Source organism: Chinchilla lanigera, unplaced genomic scaffold (genome assembly GCF_000276665.1).
Source record: "Chinchilla lanigera isolate Chin_1 unplaced genomic scaffold, ChiLan1.0 scaffold00067, whole genome shotgun sequence".
NCBI lineage: Eukaryota > Metazoa > Chordata > Mammalia > Rodentia > Chinchillidae > Chinchilla > Chinchilla lanigera.
The window spans coordinates 3,776,241-3,795,172 of NW_004955468.1; positions in this window are offsets into that span (position 1 = coordinate 3,776,241).

The window sequence follows — 18,932 nt, forward strand, 5'->3', positions numbered from 1 at the left end:
CCCTTCCTGCTCTAGAAAGTTGTTCATTGTGTCAATTTGAGAAGTTTAGAAGGTTAACTATTGACTCAGCAGGGAGCCAGGGTCCATACTTTGTATTTATCCTATGCCTGTGCAAGAAGAGCCCATGGAGATGGTGTGGGCATGGCAGATAGCCAGCATACAATGTAAGGAGGGAAAAGAGGCTTGTTCCCCTTTGCTTTGTGCTCTTGCTGCTTTTGCTGTCTTGTGCCACCTTGAAGTGTTGCTTCCGTGCCCTGCCACTATGCCTTGGAGCCAGCTGATTATAGACTGAAACCTCCACAAACTGTAAGCTAAATAAACCTATCCTTAATTTTGGGTGTTGGGTATTTTGTCTGAGCAAGGAGAGAAAAGTAACTAAGACAACTATGTACCCCAGGCTGGTCTCCAACTCATGGTGATTCTCCTGCCTCAGCCTCCCAAATGCTGAGATTACGGGTGCACACCACCACACCCAGCTCTTCCCATCTCATTAACTTGGTTCAAGTGCCAGGTGTAGTGGTTCACACCTGTAATCCCAGCACTCAGGAGGCTGAGCCAGGAGGATCACTGCAAGTTCAAGGCCATCCTGGGTTATATAGTGAGTTCAGGACAAGCCTGAACTACATAGCAAGATCCTGTCTCACAAACAACAAAATAATAATAATAATAATTAACATGGTTTACTTAGGAATTTGAAATCAAGTTTTTATGTATTCTTCACGTAGGGCTGGAATGTTTTTTGCTATATTATGTGCATTAAGTATACCATGGTTTCCATCTATTATGAAAGTCATAATCATCCAATTACATTCTATTACTATTGCTGGCACGTAAAAAGCCTTTTAAAAAACATGGCCACTTCCCTAAGTTCTTCATTCGTGTAACTGGCTTTCCTTTGACTCTTAATTTCTAGGTGTCTGTAAAATATCAAACCTTTTGATTTTTCATGAGGATCTGGCTTTTATTTTTCTGTTTTCCTGGAAACAGCTAGATGGCATGTGTCAGCTATGTCACTAGACAACATTGCTTAAAATGAAAATGACCACAAGTTGGTGAAATTTATCCAGGCCGGGAGTCACCATAGCTTTGGGCTTCTCTTCTAATCTACTAGTCCCTTGTGCAGACCCTGGAAGCAATACCTACAGAGTTGTTACTGAAGTTACTTAGCAAGGAAAGAAAAGTAACTAAGACAACTGTGTACCCCAGGCTGGTCTCCAACTCATGGTGATTCTCCTGCCTCAGCCTCCCAAGTGCTGAGATTACAGGTTACTGTTTGCCAGTGGGTATGAAGCTTCTAAGCCAGAACAACTTGCACAACATGCCCAGTGTAGCTCTTGTCTCCCTGAATCTGAGCCGTCTGCTGAGTGACCCTTGCCACTACTAGGAATACAGAATACCTGACTCTGTCTTGCTGGCGTGTGTGGTTCCTGTCCTTGATCCTTCTCAGAAATAGGCAAATGGAACCAAAGTGTAGTTAAACGTAAGAATACATCCCCTTCCCCCCGCCCCACGCCATGGGCATGGCAGAGTGGTATCAGCAGTAGGTTGGAGTTCCAGACCCTAAATTCAGTTTGGCTAATGAGCTGTGAGACAAAAAGGGTAGGGAAGAAAGTGCTGACGGGGCACTGAAAGCCCTGGTGTTCGTGGGAGAGTACATCTACCCACCCTCTAGTGTGGGAAACTCTGCAGTGCATGAGAGAGTAAATCATCTGTGCTGTGGGAGGCAGATGAGGGCTGGTGTGAAACCAAGTTCATGCTGAGTTACTCACTGCCCATAAGAGACCTGGGCTGCAAGGACAGATTAACATCCGGCAGAGGTGGGTGTTAGAGGGTGAAGAGAACAAACCTAGAGACCCATGCTTGTGACAGGACGGCCACCTGAAAGAGCAGGTAGAGCTGCTAAACTATGTCCAACTCCACTGAAATCCTAACCTTCATGAGAAATGTTTGGGCGCACCCAAGAGAGCAGAGGGCAAAAGCAGACAGGCAGGGCTACGATAGCAATAGGTTAATAGGATCTGTGATCACTGACAGAAGGGTAAAGAAAGTTCTCCCTGTGGAAAGGTTAACCTAAACGCCATCACCCAGTGTCTGTCGGACAAAACCTAACGGCTGAGAGCGCGCCAGGGACTCGGACCAGGGTCCTCTGCTGCCATCTAGTGACAATCATGGGAATGCAGACGTAGGGCTAGGGCTAGAACCTGGGCACTTTGCCACTGAGTTACATCCCCAGCTCTTTTTACTTTGAAGCAAAGTCTCACTAAGTTGCCTCTGCTGGCTTCAAACTTACAATGATCGTCCTGTTTCAGCTTCCGAAGTAGCCAGGATTACAGGTGTGCACTGCTGAGCTCAACTGACAGACAAGATTTGGACGTCATGGGTACCAACAATTGAACTCAGGACCTCACACTTGCCAGGCAGACGCTGCATCGCTGAACTAAATCCCCTGCCCCCGACAAGAATTTTCTTTACATGGTATAGAGAGAAAATACACTTTTTATATAAATGTTAACTTCCACTGTAGTAAGTTAGTTGGGTTAAGAAAATGAAAAAAAAATGAACTATAGTATCATCTAATACCGTTTGATGTAAAACATTGAGAATTTCCAGAATAAAGGGCTTTATACACGCTGTGGCCAAAGACAATTCCAGTTGCAGAGGATGGGGAGGGGACATCCCCTTGGATAAACAAGCCCTGCTGATCACAAAATGTACTAATTTGCCTTATGTTTTGAGGTGGGTAGACAGGCTCTTGCTATGTAATTCAGGCTGGCCTCAAACTCATAGCAATCCTCCTGCCTCAGCCTCCAGAGTGCTGGGGATTACAGGCCTAGCCCTTGTCCTGTTCTGCTAAAGGTGTTAACCAAAGTCATGGGGCATAACTTGAGCAAAATGCTATGCATGAGACTCTAACCTCAGGATTCTTTCCCCAAAAGTATGTGTCAACTATGCTACTAGGCAAGACTGCTTACAGTAAAGATGACCATTAGTAAAGTCTATCTGATTGACTTGTAACTACCTGGTGGGATGAGCTCACTTTGTAACCCAGGCTGGCCTTGAACTTGCAAGTATCCTCCTGCCTCAGCCTCCTGAGTGCTAGGATTACAGGCGTGCGCCACCACACCCGGCAGCATAACCTTTTTGAGAGTCAGTTGGTTTGACAGCCTGCTATATTACTTGATAGTAAATTGTAGCCATTATATATTTTTACCCTAAGGTATTTTATTGGGTGGTTCCTAACAGTAAGACACCTTCTTATATAGTCACAGTATAATTATCAACTTGGGAATTTACATTAATACAATGCCATTACCTAATTGACAAACCTGTTAGCATTTCACTAGTTGTTCCAATACAGTTCTTTTTTTTTTTTCAGTACCAGGAATCAAACTCACAACCTTGCACTTGCCAGGCAGGCGCTGTGCCGCTGAGCTACGTCCCTGGCCCTTCCAATACAATTCTTGATTGCATTTTTTCCTCATTCACATCCAGTCTTTGTTTTTGGTTTTGGTTTTGGTTTTTTGGTTTTTTGGTTTTTTTCTGGTACCGGGAATCGAACTCATGACCTTGTGCTTGCCAGGCAGGCGTTGTGCCACTGAGCTAAATCCACAGCCCCCACATCCAGTCTTTTAGTTATGTCCTTGCTTTTAGTGGTTACGTCTCTTCAGTTTTCCTCAATTTGCAGTCATCCTTTAGCTTTTTGTTGTTCTCCTTCATGACTTGGGCATTTTGAAGAGTGTAGGCCTGATCTTTCAGTAGAATGTCCTTCATTTTGGATTTGTTTGCTGTGATGTTGCCTCATAGTCAAATTTGGATTTGGAGCCTGTGTTGATTTGGGGATTATTTTTGCCAGGGAGAACAATATAATACAGGACACTATTTTATAAGATTATTTATAGTAGTTGCCCAAAGAATGATGTACACAAGAGTGCAGGAAATCTGTCCACACACTAAGACCAAGGAAACTAGCTGAGGGCCTGGATCCCATGGAAATGTCCTGCATGAGTTCAACTGAAGGCCTAGAGCTTACAATAATGCCTCCCAGAAATCCAACTGGAGAGCCCATGACAACATCTCATGCAGGGCTGTTTCACGGATCTGTGCTGGGAAGGCCCAAAGGTCAGTGGTGGAATCTAGAAAGTCTGTGCCAGCGGGATAAAGAATCTGTGCTAACAGGCTGAGGGATCTGAACTGGAGCCAGGAAGCGACGCTCAGAAGAACCACAGCTCCCCAAAAGGTACCACAGCCATTCTCAGCAACAGTGAGATCCAGAGCTCCTCCGATGATCACGATGGCCGAGTTCCTATCAGGGATGCCAACACAGGAAGCTTCTGCAGGAGACCGGCAGTGCACCCCATCTTCCCCTCTGGAGCCAGGAAGCAATGCTCAAAGTGAGGACCAGAGCTCCCCAAAAGTGAAGCAAAGCCATTCTCGGTGCCAACGAGGTCCCAAGCTCCTTGGAGGAGAAAAACAGCCAAGTTCATCAGGAAAGCCAGCATGACGAGCTCCTCCAAAACAACCAACAGCTTCTACCAGCTCCCAACAGCCTAACTTCTTCTTCTCCAGTTCTGCCTCTTATGCTGCTGGCAACAATCTCCCATACCCAGCACCACGCTCACTCAGTTCAGCTGGGGGTTATAAGTTGACCACCAGTTGTCAACCACTACAGGGCCCCACACCCTAGGGACCCAAGCTTTGCTCTGGACCTTGTCCAGACTCCCAGGTCTGGAACCAAGGACACAATCCCATGGCAGCCTGTTACATCCACCTTCTAGACCAGAAGTCCTCAAAATTTTCTGTCACAACTAGTGAGCTCTGCCACTGCAGTATAAAAATAGCCACCAGCAATAGGTGAATAAGTGAGCATGGCCAGCACTATGGTTGGAACGTCCCCACTGTGAAGTATCAAGAGGTGCTACCAAGCGGACCTTTAAGAGGTGATTAGGTGATGAGAGTTTTGCCTCATAAATGCATTATCCATTTGTGGATTAATGAATTAATAGTTTATCTCCAGAGTGGATCTGTTAGAAAAATCGGTTTGGTTCTCCCAGTGGCACAAGAAATAGTACCAAGAATCAACAAATGGAATCATATCAATGTACAAAGCTGAACATTAAAGGAAACAACCAAGAGAGTAAAGATACAACCTACAGAATGGGAAAAAAAACTTACCAGCTATCCCTTAGACAGAGGACTAATATATAGAACATATAGAGAACTCAAAAATATTACACACCTCTCAAAAATAATAGACCAAATCAAAAAATGGGCAACCAAAATGACAAATAACCAACAGTGCATGAAAAAATGCTCAACTATGCTGGCCATTAGAGAAATCCAAATTAAAACAGCACTGAGATACCATCTCAGTCCACGGAGAATGGTTATCATCAAAGTAATAACAAATGCTGGCAAGGCCGGAGGGAAGAGGAACTCTTCTACGCTTTCGGTGGGAATGTAAAATTACACAACCACGATGGAGATCAGTATGGAGATTCCTCAAAAAGCTAAAAGTAGAGATTTCATTTAACCCAGGTATTCCCCTTCTAGGAACCTCCCCAAAAGAGTTAACGTTATCATATTGCAGAAATACATGCACACCCATGTTTATAGCAGCTCAATTTATAATAGCTAAATCTTGGAAACAGCCCATACGCCCATCAATAGATGAATGGATAAAGAAAATGTGGTATTTATACACAATGAAATGCTACTGTGCCATAAAGAAGGATAAACTTAAAGGATTTCTAGGTAAATAGATGCACCACCAGACCACAAGGATCAGTGCAATAAATCAGACACAGAAGTTTAAATATTGCATAGTTTCTCTGATACAGGAAACCCAAAATATAAATGAAGAGCAAAATAAAGGATAGGAATTGGAAGGGGATCAAGAGTTGAGGGAAGCAGGGCATGGATTTGATGCATGCCTATAATCCCAGCACTCAGAAGACTGAGGCAGGAAGATCACCAATAGTTCATAGGCCAGGCTGAGCTACGCAGTGTGTCCAAGGCCAACCTGAACTACATAGTAAGATCCTGTCTCAAAAAAAAAAAAAAAAAAAAAAAAATTAGAGGGAAAAAGGAAGGATAGGAGAACAAGGGGACAAAAAAGGATTAAAATGTGTTATGTACAAACTCCATATCATAGGGGCCGGGGATATAGCTCAGTGGCACAAGAGTCTGCCTGGCAAGCACAAGGTCCTGTATTCAATTCCTGGTACCAAAGGAAAAAGAAACTCCTCAACATAAATGTAATAATTATGTACTATAAACATGTACTCATGAAAAAAAGTGAACACAAAAATAAAATGGGAAAAAAAACCAACTTGATTCTGCCTCTTGGATGCACCCAGCCCACCATGAGATGACCTCTGCCATGTCATGACCCTGCAGAAAAGCCCTCACCAGAGGTGCACAGCTGCTAGCACCATGCTCTTGGCCTTTCCAGCCTCCAGAACTGTGAGCTGAAGAAACTGCTTTCTGATTTACCCAGTCCATGGTATTGAGTTACATCAACAGAAAATGGACTAAAACAGTTATATGCCAATAAAATTTTACTTACAAAAACAGTTGGGGAGCCCAGGTTTGGACAGTTTGATGATCCCTAATCTAATCCTTGTCCCAGCTACCAGAAGGATGAGGGGGTGGGCAGAATTCCATGCCCAAGTAGCCTCAAGTTCATTTCCAGACAGGCCTGTGTGGCCTCTTCCCATGGCCCTTATTCTGAGCCTTGCCATACTGACAGTAGGTTATATCTCTCTAGGCTTGTATGTGACCAAGAGGTAGCTGCTTAGAGGACAGACCCAAGCTCACAAGCTGAGGTGTCTGTACAGATGAGACCCTGGCAGTGTGGGAAAGAGCTAGGAGTAGAAAAAGCAGCAAGATGCAGCCACAGATTGAGGCTCTGCCCCCTACCTCACTATGTTCTGGTGCGGAACTCCAAGGAGTCTCAGAATTCTACATTTGAATCTGGCTTTCATGGTCTGTTTGAAGGTGTAGTTTATCTAGAGAAAAAGGTTTTGACATTTTATTTAGCAACTTATTGCTTGAATTAAGAATTTTGGACATTTGGACCTATGGTGTATAGCTTCCATTTGTACTTTGCCCCTACCCGATTATGCCAGGGGCAGCCTGGAACCTTTCTCAGATCAGCCTCAGGCAAGCTGCACTTGTTCCCATGGATGTTCCTGAGAAGAGAGTCTGCAAGCTGGCTCCTAGCCCCTCATCGCCCCTGGGAGCGAAGTGTCAGAAGTAATAGGTGACAAGGTCTCCCAGCCTCCCAGCCTGCAGCCACACTGCTTGTCACCAGACCCCAGACTTAGTGTCCAGCTTCTCAACCACAAAAAGAGAAGACCTCAAACTAGCCAGTCCCTCTGTTTTTCCATGTTGTACCACCTGTAGAATGTCTGTTCTGTGTAGTTTATCAAATTTCATTGAATTTCTTGATATTCATATAATAAATTCCCTTGCGGCAGAATCAAGACCTTTGAAGGTTTCTTGGTTTCCCCAGTCTCACTCATTTAACACACCCACCACCACTCTGACCACCACCACCTCTGCCATCTGATCGGCACAGGGCCTTAAAGCACATTTCCCTCAGCTAGAACACTCAAAGTACAGGATGTTTAGAGGGCTGCCATCCTACTAACACTAGCGCATGCTCAGTTCTAAGACACTTTGGACTCCAGTGTGGATTTAAATATGGTACCCAGATCTATCTATCTTTATTTATTTCTCTCTCTCTCTCTCTCTCTCTCTCTCTCTCTCTCTCTCTCTTTCTTTTTTGACGTAGGGTCTCTCTTTGTAATATAGGCTGGCCTTGAACCCATAGTGATGCTTTTGCCTCAGCCTCCCAAGGGCTGAGATTACAGGCATGTGCCATCATGCCTGGCTCCAGATCTTATAGCTGAGTGTATCCAAATAGACAAGCAACTTTTTAAAATGCTATCCCAGCCAGGGGCATGACCCTATAATCCCCACTCTGGAAGGCTAAGGCAGGAGGATCACAAGCTCAAACCCAGCCTTGGCAACTTAGTGACTTAGCAAGATCCTGTCTATAAATAAATAGCTATCCTATGATGTGTTCCTAACTCTTCATATTTTTAACAGGTAAGTGATGCATATTGCTCTAAATAGCACTTCCAATGATGTAATACTTATGGCAAGGCATCTTATAATTTTAAGAATTACTATTACATAATTTATGTAATTACTGTGTCTGTCATATAATTTATTGTTCCTTTCATTATTTTGTTCAACTTTTTACCTTTGCCTTAAAATTATTTTCTATAAATATATGCTCCCAAAAGTTGCTCCCGTGTGATTTGTCTTTTTTTTTTTCTTTTCTGTCTTTTTGAGACAGGGGTCTTGCTACGCAGTTCAGGCTGGCCTTGAGCTCACTTTGTAGCCCAGGCTGGTCTCAAACTCTCAGTGATCCTCCTGCCTCAGCCTCCCGAGTACTGGGATTACAGGTACGCGCCACCACACCCGGCTGTCTCTTTTCTGATACTTTGAATCTCTAGGGAAAAAAAAAAAACTATGAAAACATTAGTCAATAATATATTGATTACTCTAACATTTTATTTGACAGTGGTTATGCCTATTTGTTAATTTACTATTTATGTTTTCAGTGACTCAGGTCACCATCAGAACACATAGTCAAGATATGAGCTATTGCAAAACAGGAATTTTGTACACAAAGCAGTAGGGCCAAATCAATTGTTGCATATACTACTTTCTCTTCTGCCTGAGGCTGAAATAGAAAGAGCTCAAATTTACATGTCAGGCATTGTGGCGCATGCCTGTGATCAAAACTACTTGGAAGGCTATAGCAGTAAGATAATGAGTTTAAGGCCAGCCTAGGCAATTTTATGAGACCCTATCTCAAAATATTAATAATAATAAGCTTAGGAAAACTACCCCCAAAAAATTAAAAAAAAAAAAAAAGACCCTAGATTTAGACTGCAAGACGCTCAGCCACTGACCACCTGAGGTTAAGACTATCACTTTGTCTGGCCCTTAATTTCTTCACTTTAGAGAGAATTAGCTTGGTGTTTGTTGCTGGTTCACTGCTGACAACACAGGCAGCCAAAGTGAAGATAAAATGGTAAAATGCTTATAAGAAGAAGTTGTTAACAGTGACACTAATATGCTTGTTATCTCACAACATGCAAAGTCTTTCCTAACCCTGTCCTGACATTGCCTTTCTCTGCAGCCTGTGAGAGTTTACTCAGGTGTCAGCTGAGATAAGGGATGCAGCAGATAGCTGATAAACATTGTAATTGATTCCAGGTTGGTTTGTTTGTTTTGAGTAGTTTAGGATTTGAATGAGTAGACTGAGTAAAGAATATCTCTTTCCTCAATGTAAACAGGCATTATCCAGCCCATTGAAGCCCTAAATAGAATAAAAAGGCAAGTGCCAAAGTTTGGACTTTAAGCATCCCCCAAAGGAAAGTGGCTGAAAGGAAAGTTTAAGTGGCTTGGCCAAAGAGGCATCACTGGGAGATGGTAGAGCCATTCAAGATAGGCCTAGTGAGTAGCTTTTAGATCATTGTGATCATGCCCTGGAAGGGAATCTCTCTGCTCTTTCTCTCTCTCTCTTTTCCTTCTTCTAGCCACAAAGTGATTGGTTTTCATCCACCCAGCACATCCACCATGATGCGCCGCCTGCCACAGGCTCAAAGCAAAATTTTTTGAGGGGAGGGGGAGCCAGGAATCAAACTCAGGACCTTGCATTTGCCAGGCAGGCGCTGTGCCACTGAACTATATCCCCAGCCCTTTCAAAGCAAATTAAACTGTGTTTTCTCTTTATAAGTTGGTTTGTCTCAAGAGTTTGCTATAGTGAGAGAAAGCTAACTCACACAGAAAGAAAGGAGGAGTTCTCTCTCCTCTTTCTCCTTGTTGGGAACTTGCCTCCAGACTCAATTTGTCAGTGCAGATAATAAAGCACTCACAAGCCAAGAAATCTCAACAAGGTTTTTACTTCTGCAGAAGGGCATGAAGGCCCGGCACAGTGGCACATACCTGTAATCCCAGCACTTAGGAGACTGAGTCAGGATGATCACTATGAATTCGAGACCAACCTGGGCTACACAATGAGTTCAAGGCCAGCCTGAACTGCACAGTGAGACCCTCTCTCAAAAAACAAAATAACAAAATCACCAAGTTAAGAAGTTTCAATAAAATTATTGAAGATATAGAGGGTAGATACAAGAGGACAAATATTGCATGACTCCATTGACATAAAGTTCCTAGAGTGGTAAAATTCAGAGATAGGAAGTAGAAGCTGGGTATCGTGATGCACACCTGAAATCCCAGCATTCTAGGAGGCTGAGACATGACAGTCACAAGTTCCAGCCCAGCCTGGACAACTTAACAAATCTTATCTCAAAATAGTAAATTTTAAAAAGGCTGGGGATATAATTCAGTGGGAAAGTCCTGGGCCCAATATAAGAAAGAAAGAGAAGGAGGGACAGACAGAGAGATAGAGACAGACAGATAAGAAGAGAGGAAGAAAGAAAAATTGAAATAATGGCTGGAGCTATAGCTCACTGTAAAGCCCCTCCCCCTCCCCCTGCAAAAAGAGAAAATAGACTGGTGATAGCCAGGGGCTGGAGAGAGGGAAAAATAGGAAATTTGTGTTTAATGAGTACAGTTTTTGCTTGGTAAGATGAAAAAAATTCTGGAGATAAATAGTGGAGATGGTTACACAACAACGTGAAGGTACTTAATGCCAATAAACTATACACTGAAAAATTACTAATGCGCAAATTTTGTTACATATAATTTATTGTACACTCACGCAAGTAGAGGTCAGCAATCACTGATGAAGTCAAAGACAGGAGGCCAAGGACTAGCATGGACTTGAATATGATAGGGAGGTAGAAAATTGCAGCCAAGCACGAGGAAATTATCTGCCGCGGGGGGCATACAGGTGATTTATGTTTTGTAAACTCCTGGTAGACCAGAAGGTTGGTGCAAGGCATGGAGCTGGATCTTCCTATTTCCCTTGCTCTTGCTCTCATATAGCAGCCGTGTGGTAACCTGACATGCGCCCCTAAAAAACTGCAGCAGTGCTCCCAAAAAATGAGATTCTGCAAAACCTCTAGTTACTTAGAGGTTCTCTGATTAAATGTCTAAAGATTGAACCTCAAAAAAATAAATTAAAAAAAAAAGATTGAGCCTCGTGCACCTACCTACTATAAGCCCACCTGCTCAGGAGGAAGGCGGATCACACATTCAAAGCCAGTGTGGCCAATTTAATAAGATCTTCTATTCAAAAAAAAAGAAAAAAGCCAGGCATGGTGGTGCACACCTGTAATCCCAGCACTCAGGAGGCTGAGGCACGAGGATCACTGTGAGTTCGAGGCCAGCCTGGGCTACAAAGTAAGCTCAAACCCGGCCTGACTTGTATAGTGGGACCCTGTCTCAAAAACACAAAAAAGGACTGAGGATATAGGAGACATAGCCCAGTAGTAGAGCACTTGTTCCATCACCAGTATTAAAAAAAAAAAAGAGTGACTTCTTCCTACCTGATCACCTTAAGTTCCCCAGTCCCTAAACCAGTGGTAGTGAGCCTATGGCATGGGTGCCACAGTGGGCTGTTTGTATCATTGAAAGCTCTAAAAGGTTCGCCCTCACTGCCTACACAACTATTTATGACATTTTTCACATGTGTGCTCCAGGATGGTCTCCAGAACTTGATGAAAGTCTCTAACATCAAAGACTCACACTAAGTAAAGAAAGAACAGCAACAATAAAATTGACCAGGAGGCAGAGAATCTTCATGCTACATAACTGTCATATAGGCAAGCCTGTACATAACCAGGACAGGCAGCACCCATACAGGACAGGCCCACCTTGCCATGCATACAGCCTGGACCACAGGCCTACACGGAGCAAGTAATTCAGGCATGGAAAAGAACTTCCAAATATCTCTAAGTAGCCGGGTGTGGTGGTGCACACCTGTAATCCCAGCACTCTGGAGGCTGAGGCAGAAGGATTGTTGCAAGTTTGAGACCAGCCTGGGCTACAAAGTAAGTTCAAGACCAGCCTGAACTGCACAGCAAGACCCTATCTCAAAAAAAAAAAAAAAAATCTCTAAGTACTTGGCCTGAGATAAATCTCCATTTATCAAAGCTGGGAATTAATAGAAAAGATCTAAAAGAGACACATCAAGAACTGGTGATGTAAGCATATTATTTAGAGACAATAATAACCACCAGCAGAAACAGCTGGAACAGTTAACCATGTTTGTCTCCACAGCTGGGGAGTGGCAGGCCAGGCCTGATGGCTATGCATCAGAAGCTCTTCTGCATGATTTGATGGTTTCATCTCATGCATATATTACTGGTATTTTGATTTTGAAAAACTTATTTTCAAAGAAGATGACTGGAAAGTTCTTCCTTGTGTAACACTGTTTCATTCTGGAATCTGCCAATTAAGCTTTTGGCTAAACACATAAATATGATAATGATAATTATTCAGGAATCGGGAGCTTTGTGAAACAGTGTGTGCCGTTAGAGTAATCAAGCTCGGTTCTAACACATCGTGGCTTTTCAGGATAATTAGACCACACTGGAGGCCCAGATGGGGTGAATGAGAAAGCCATGGGTGTCTGCCACACAGTAACAAGAAAACATCACACAGAACTACTCAACTGGTAATTGAAATTTGCATCTCAACTTAGTACACAACAAGAACTGAATAAAAATGCTTCTATTTGGGGCAAAACATTTCATTTTAAAAACCAAACATCAAACATAGATAATTAATATCCTACACAACTCATTTAAGCTCTCATGTGTTAAAATCTTTAAAGCTAGTAGGAGTTCCTTTTTTCGTTTGTTAGTTGGTTTTATTTTTGGCACTGAGAATTGAATCTGGGGCCTTGACATCCCCAACCTCTTTTTTATTTTGTATTTTGGTACAGGGTCTCACTAACTCACTAAGTTGCCCAGGCTGGGCTCAGACTTGCAATCCTCCTGCCTCAGCCTCCCAGAGTACTGCAATTATAGGTATATGCCATAATGTCCAGTTTATTTCTTCTTAAAAAAAAAGTTCACCTCTTATCATGATCATCCTACACAAAAATCACTTACTGTATTAACTCATCTGAAAAGATCTATTGTATCTCTACTCTATGTGCGTTGGTGCTAAGGTCACAGTGGTGAGAACCACACACAGTCCCTGTCCTTGGCACAATTTAAGACCAACGTAAGCCAGGCATGCTGGCACACACCTATAATCCCAACACTGGAGAGGCTGAGGCAGGAGGATTCCTGAGACTTTGAGGCCAGACTGGGCTCCATAGTGACTTCTTCAAGGCCAGCCTGAACTACATAGTGAGACCTGTCTCAAAAAAAAAAAAAAAAAGTGTAATTGGAACAAGTAAAAGGACAATGTCACCTTGTGCTTGCTAAGGTTTAAATGTGGTTTGAGCATATCCCTCAAAAGTTCACATGCTGGGAGATTAGTCCACAGTGTAGTCCTCAGCATGGTGGTGGTGAGGTGGTGAGACCTCTAAGAGGTGGAGCATCGTGCAAGGAAATTAGGTTGGGGACATCACCCTTGGAAAAGATTCATGCGGGTGTCACAGAGTAAGTTAGTCCTTATGAGCACAGGCTGTTATAAGCAAGGCCTCCCTTGCTCTTGGCCTTTTCTGTACACAGCCAGTTTCCCTTCTGTTTTTTCTTCCATGTTGCAGTGCAGCTGAAGAGCCCTTTACCAGAGGCTGAACTAATGGGGCTGTTCCAATCTTGGAGTTTCAGCCTCCCAAATGATAGATGATAGATGACTGATTAATAGAGAGAGAGAGAGAGAGAGACGGATAGATTTTTTTTACATGTTGTTCAGCCTCTGGTGTTTTTTATAGCAACAGAAAACAGCTCAAGACAGTATATCAGAGAAGTACCCTGGCAAGCTTCAAGTGGGAAAACCTCTGAGAAGTGTAAGATGCTGCTCTGAAATGGAGGAAAAAGGCCGAGGGATGATGGGAATGGGGCATGGTGAAGAGGAAAACAAGAAGTGAGACCAGAGAGTTAAGCAGAAGCCAATCTACATGCAATTTTGTAAACAGCACACCCCAGGATATTCCAAGAGCACAGAGCGATGAGAAGCCACTGAAACCATTGAAGGGGGGATATAGCTCAGTGGCATAGCACCTGCCTGGCAAGCTCAAGGTTATGAGTTCGATTCCTGGTACCCCTCCCCCCCAAAATACAACTTTTCTTTGGCTGGGCATGGTGTCATACACTTGCAATCCCAGCACTCAGGAGGCTGAAGCAGGAGGATCACTGTCAGTTCGAGGCCAGCCTAGGCTACAAGTGAGTTTAAGGCCAGCCTGAACTGCATAGTGAGACCCTGTCTTAAAAAGACAAAAAAAAAATTTGAAGGTTTTGTATATGCACATAGCAGGGGGTACAAGGAGCCATAGGCTTATGTCCTGCCAAAAGCCACATGGCATTAAGAGGAGGAGATGGCATTAGGAGGAGGGGACTTTGGGAGGTGATTAGGTCATGAGGGTGGCTTCCTCATGGACTCTAGTACCCTTATTTTAAAAAGGCCTCAGAGAAGCTAAGTATGATGGTGCACACCTCTAGTGCTAATCCTAGCACTCTGGAACCTTCTGATCCATAGTCAGACTCGTTATCCATTGCGTCACTAGCCCTGTGTTAACCCTAGCACTCTGGGAGGCTGAGGCAGGAGGAGAACAAGTTCAAGGTCAGCCTGGGCAACTTAGTGATTTAGCAAGATTAAGTCAAAACAAAAAAATAAAGAAGGGAATGTTGCCTAATGCAAAGACCCTAGAATCAATCCAATTCCCTGCGAAAAAGAAAACAAGTACCTCAGAGAGATCCTGTGTCCCTTTCTCCAGGAAAATTTTTAGCAAAAAAGGCAGCCATTATTGAACCAGGAAGTGAGTCCTCACCACACACTGAGTCTGCTGGAGTCTTGATCTTTGACTTGTGAAGTGTAAAACAATAAATTTTTATAGGTCATAAACCATTTGTTTATGGTATTTTGTTACAGCTGCCCAAATGGATTAGGATGTGGGGGAAGGGTCTTGAGGGATAGATCTGGCATCATCAGATTTACATTTTAGGTTATTTTTTTTCCACAGAAAAAAATCCTCATGGGATCATTTCCATTATTGTGCTTACTTTCCAATCACACAAATGTATCTTACCCATTTCCAGTGTTTGTTTGTTAATGTGGTTAGGCAAATATTTGAATAATTGTAAGAATAAGAAAACCCGATGTGTTGGTACATGCCAATAATCCCAGCTACTCAAAAGGCTGCGGCAGGAGAATTGCAAGTCTGAGGGTAGCCTCTGCAATTTAGAGAGACCTTTTTTAAAAAACAAAATTAAATATCAGGATACAGTGGTGCATACCTGTAATCTCAGGAGTCTGGAAGGCTGAGGCAAGAGGATGGCAAGTTTAAGGTCAGGCTGGACAATTTAGCAACTTAATGAGACCCTGTCATTTCAGAGGCTGAGGTAGGAAGATCACCACATGTTTAAAGCCAGCCTGGGCTGCATAGTGAGTTCAAGGCCAACCTGAACTATGTAGCAAGACCTTATCCTGAAAGAGAGAAAGAGAGAAAAAAAGAAAGAAAGAAAGAATATAAAGTTACTCTAATTAAAAAGCAGAAAATGATGATTAATCATTGCCTTCATATGAATCTCATGATCACACTCTGAAGAGTACACAAGAGACAGAAATCAGCTTCAGTTCCACTCAGTGTGCATGCACCCTCACCAAGAGCAAAGGAGGAATGGGATGTGGCTCCCACAGAACCGTTAGCCTCAGTTTTGGTGTTTCTTATACAATGAGCATCTCATGAAACCAAAAGGGATCTTTTGAAGGGTATGGTGATACAAACCTGCTGTTATGGTTTGTGTCTGGATGTCCTCCCATAGCCTCATGCATGTTTTCTTTTGGGAGACAGCTGAATCTAGACTTTGTGAATGAGTTATAGTCCAATGCTGGGATTATGGGTGTGAGTGCTACATCCAACCTAGGGTGAGTAGCCTGCGTAGAATATAAGGGACAAAAAGAGTCTTGTCCTCCCCTGCACTTGTTGCGTTTGCTGTCTTCCTCCACCATGAACGGTTGCTCCTTTCCCATGAGACTCCCTGCCTTGGAGCCAGCTGATTGTGGACTGAAACCTCTACAAACCATGAGCTAAATAATGCCCCCGCATTTTTGGGGGGGTACTGGGAATCAAAGTCAGGAACTTGCACTTGCCAGGCAGGCAGTGTGCCACTGAGCTAGATCCCCAGCCCAAACTTTTCACCCTTTAATGTTGGGGGTCAGGTATTATTGTCTCAGCAACAAGAAAAGTAATGAAGACACCTGCAATCACAGCACTCTGGAAGGCTGAGGCAAAAGGATCATAAGTTTAGCAACTTATTGAAACCCTGTCTCAAAAGTTAAAAATTTAAGAAGGACTGGGAATGTGACCCTGGGTTCAATCCCCAGTCCAGACTTCTTCCAAAGAAGACTGGTTCTGTTGTTTGAAGAAATATATTTCCCCAAAACACATAGTTTCTAAACAGAAGCCAGCGACATCGTATGTTACTTAAATGAGGGACCAGCATTCCAGCTCTGGAGAAAAAAACTGGCTAGAAGCCTTTCCCTAAGGATGTAACAGACATGTCACTACTACATGCGAATATGGCCAAAAATCTTCAATTCTACTTCCAATTAAACTGTAAAAGATCACAATAGACCATGAGTTCCACTTTATAAAAAGGGAAAGAAATGGATAGATATAACATTTACTTTCACAGATATCAGAAAATAATCTAAAGTAACAAAATTTTAGATAAAGGGGACAAGATTTCAAAAATGAAGGGATTAAGAGCTGTGACTGTCAATTTGTTTGTCTGTTTCACTGAGACAAGATCTTTCTATACATCTCAGTCCTGCCTTGAATTTACGATCCTCCTGCCTCAGGCTCCCCAGTTGCTGGGACTGAATGTATGTGCCAGCTAGCACCACCATGCCTGGCGTGACCATTAATCTTAATTGTCAATTTGATTGGCTTGGCAGCTGCCTAGGGAAAAATGAAACACATTTCTGGTATGTTTGTGTGAGTCATAGGGGCACGATCCTGGGGATTGTATCTGGCTTCTGGGTCCTTGGTCTCTGCCACTGTTAACTTGCTTCCAGCTGCCAAGAGGTGAGCAGCATTCCTTCACCTTGCCCTTCCACCTTGATGTCTCTGCCTTAGAGCCAGCTTACCATGTACTGAAACCTCTGAAACTGTATGCCAAAAGTAAACTTCCCCTCCTTTAAGTTTTGGGCGTCAGGTATTTTGTCTCAGTGACAGAAAATAGGGAGATGGGAGCATATTAACTGTTTTAACATATTTTTGTGGTTGTTTTTTTTCTTCCCGGTACCAGGAATTGAACTCATGACCTTGCGCTTGCCAGGCAGGCACTGTGCCACTGAGCCAAATCCCCAGCCCCCAGTTTTAACATATTTTTAATAAGTTGATAAGAAAGTTCTTATCTGACAATTGCAGAATCTTGATCATACAAGGATCTATATGCATTGTTGGGGTTTTTTTTCCTGGCTATAGACAAAATTTTCCTGCTTCCTGCATCTTTGCATTTAAATGTTGTGCTAGATGTTGTATTTAAAAGGTGGCAGTGTTTATGTGATGGGAGCATCTATTTTTTCCCAGAGAGAGAGAGGAAAAGAAAAAAAGACATTAGAGCATTAGATGGTCATAGCAGATAAGAAGATGTAGATTTTTTGAGAGAAAAATAGGCCTTTTTTTTTTGTGGAGACAGGGTCTCACTATTAGCTCAGGCTGGCCTCAAACTGACGGCAATCCTCCTGCCTCATCTTGGAGAATGTTGAGTTTACAGGCATGCACCACCCACCTGGTTAGACCTTTTTTTTTTTTTTTAACATAAATTCCTGCTATGTATCCCAGGCTGGGTTGGAAATTGCAATCCTGGGCTGGGGATTTAGCTCAGCAGCACAGTGCCTGCCTGGCAAGCACAAGGTCATGAGCTCGATTCCTGGTACCAGAAGAAAAAAAAAAAACAAAAACCAAAACAAAACAAAATCACAATCCTCCTCCCTCAGACTCCTTAGTACTGGGATTACATTGTGCACCTGGCCTGAGAGTGTTTTTTTAAAAGATCCAAATGGACATTTTAGAACTGAAAAGAAGACAGTACTGGATGAGATGAATAGCTGACTAGAAACAGCAAAAGAAAGGATCAGTAAACTAAAATAAACAGATTAAGGAGTTGGGCAGGTAGCTTTGTGGTAAACTGCCTAGTATGAATGAGACCTTGAGTTCCATCCCCAGCACTATAAAACAAAACAATAAAAACTACATAGTGAGTTCAAGTGCAGATAGAACTATCAGTAGTAATTACTAAAAATGAAACAAACAAGGGAGGAGAGAAAAACAGAGCATGAGAGGCATGTAAGACAGTGTGAAAAGTTATCAGATATGTGTAATTAGAGGTACACAAGGCGAAAAAAGAGTGAAGCAGAAGGGCTATAACAAAACTAATTGTTGCAATTTTTTCAGTCATAGGGGGTGGAGGTGTTGGAGATTAAACCCTGAGAATACTGGGCTATATCCCCATCCCTTTTTATTTTATTTTGATACAAGATCTTGCTAATTTGCCCAGGCTGGCCTCATACTCATGATCCTTCTGTTTCAGCTTTCTGTACAGATGGTATGCACCTACCACACCTGGCAATTTTTCAAAACTGATGGAAGATATCAACTCACAGATACAATAAGTGCATCAAAACTCAAAGCTACCCAAAGAACAATATAAAAAAAGACCACATCTAGATATGTAACAGGGAAACTTCTCGGTAACTATGTGGGAAGATATTTTTAACTACTTTTAAGTCAAGCATGATGCTGCATGCCTGTAATCCCAGGA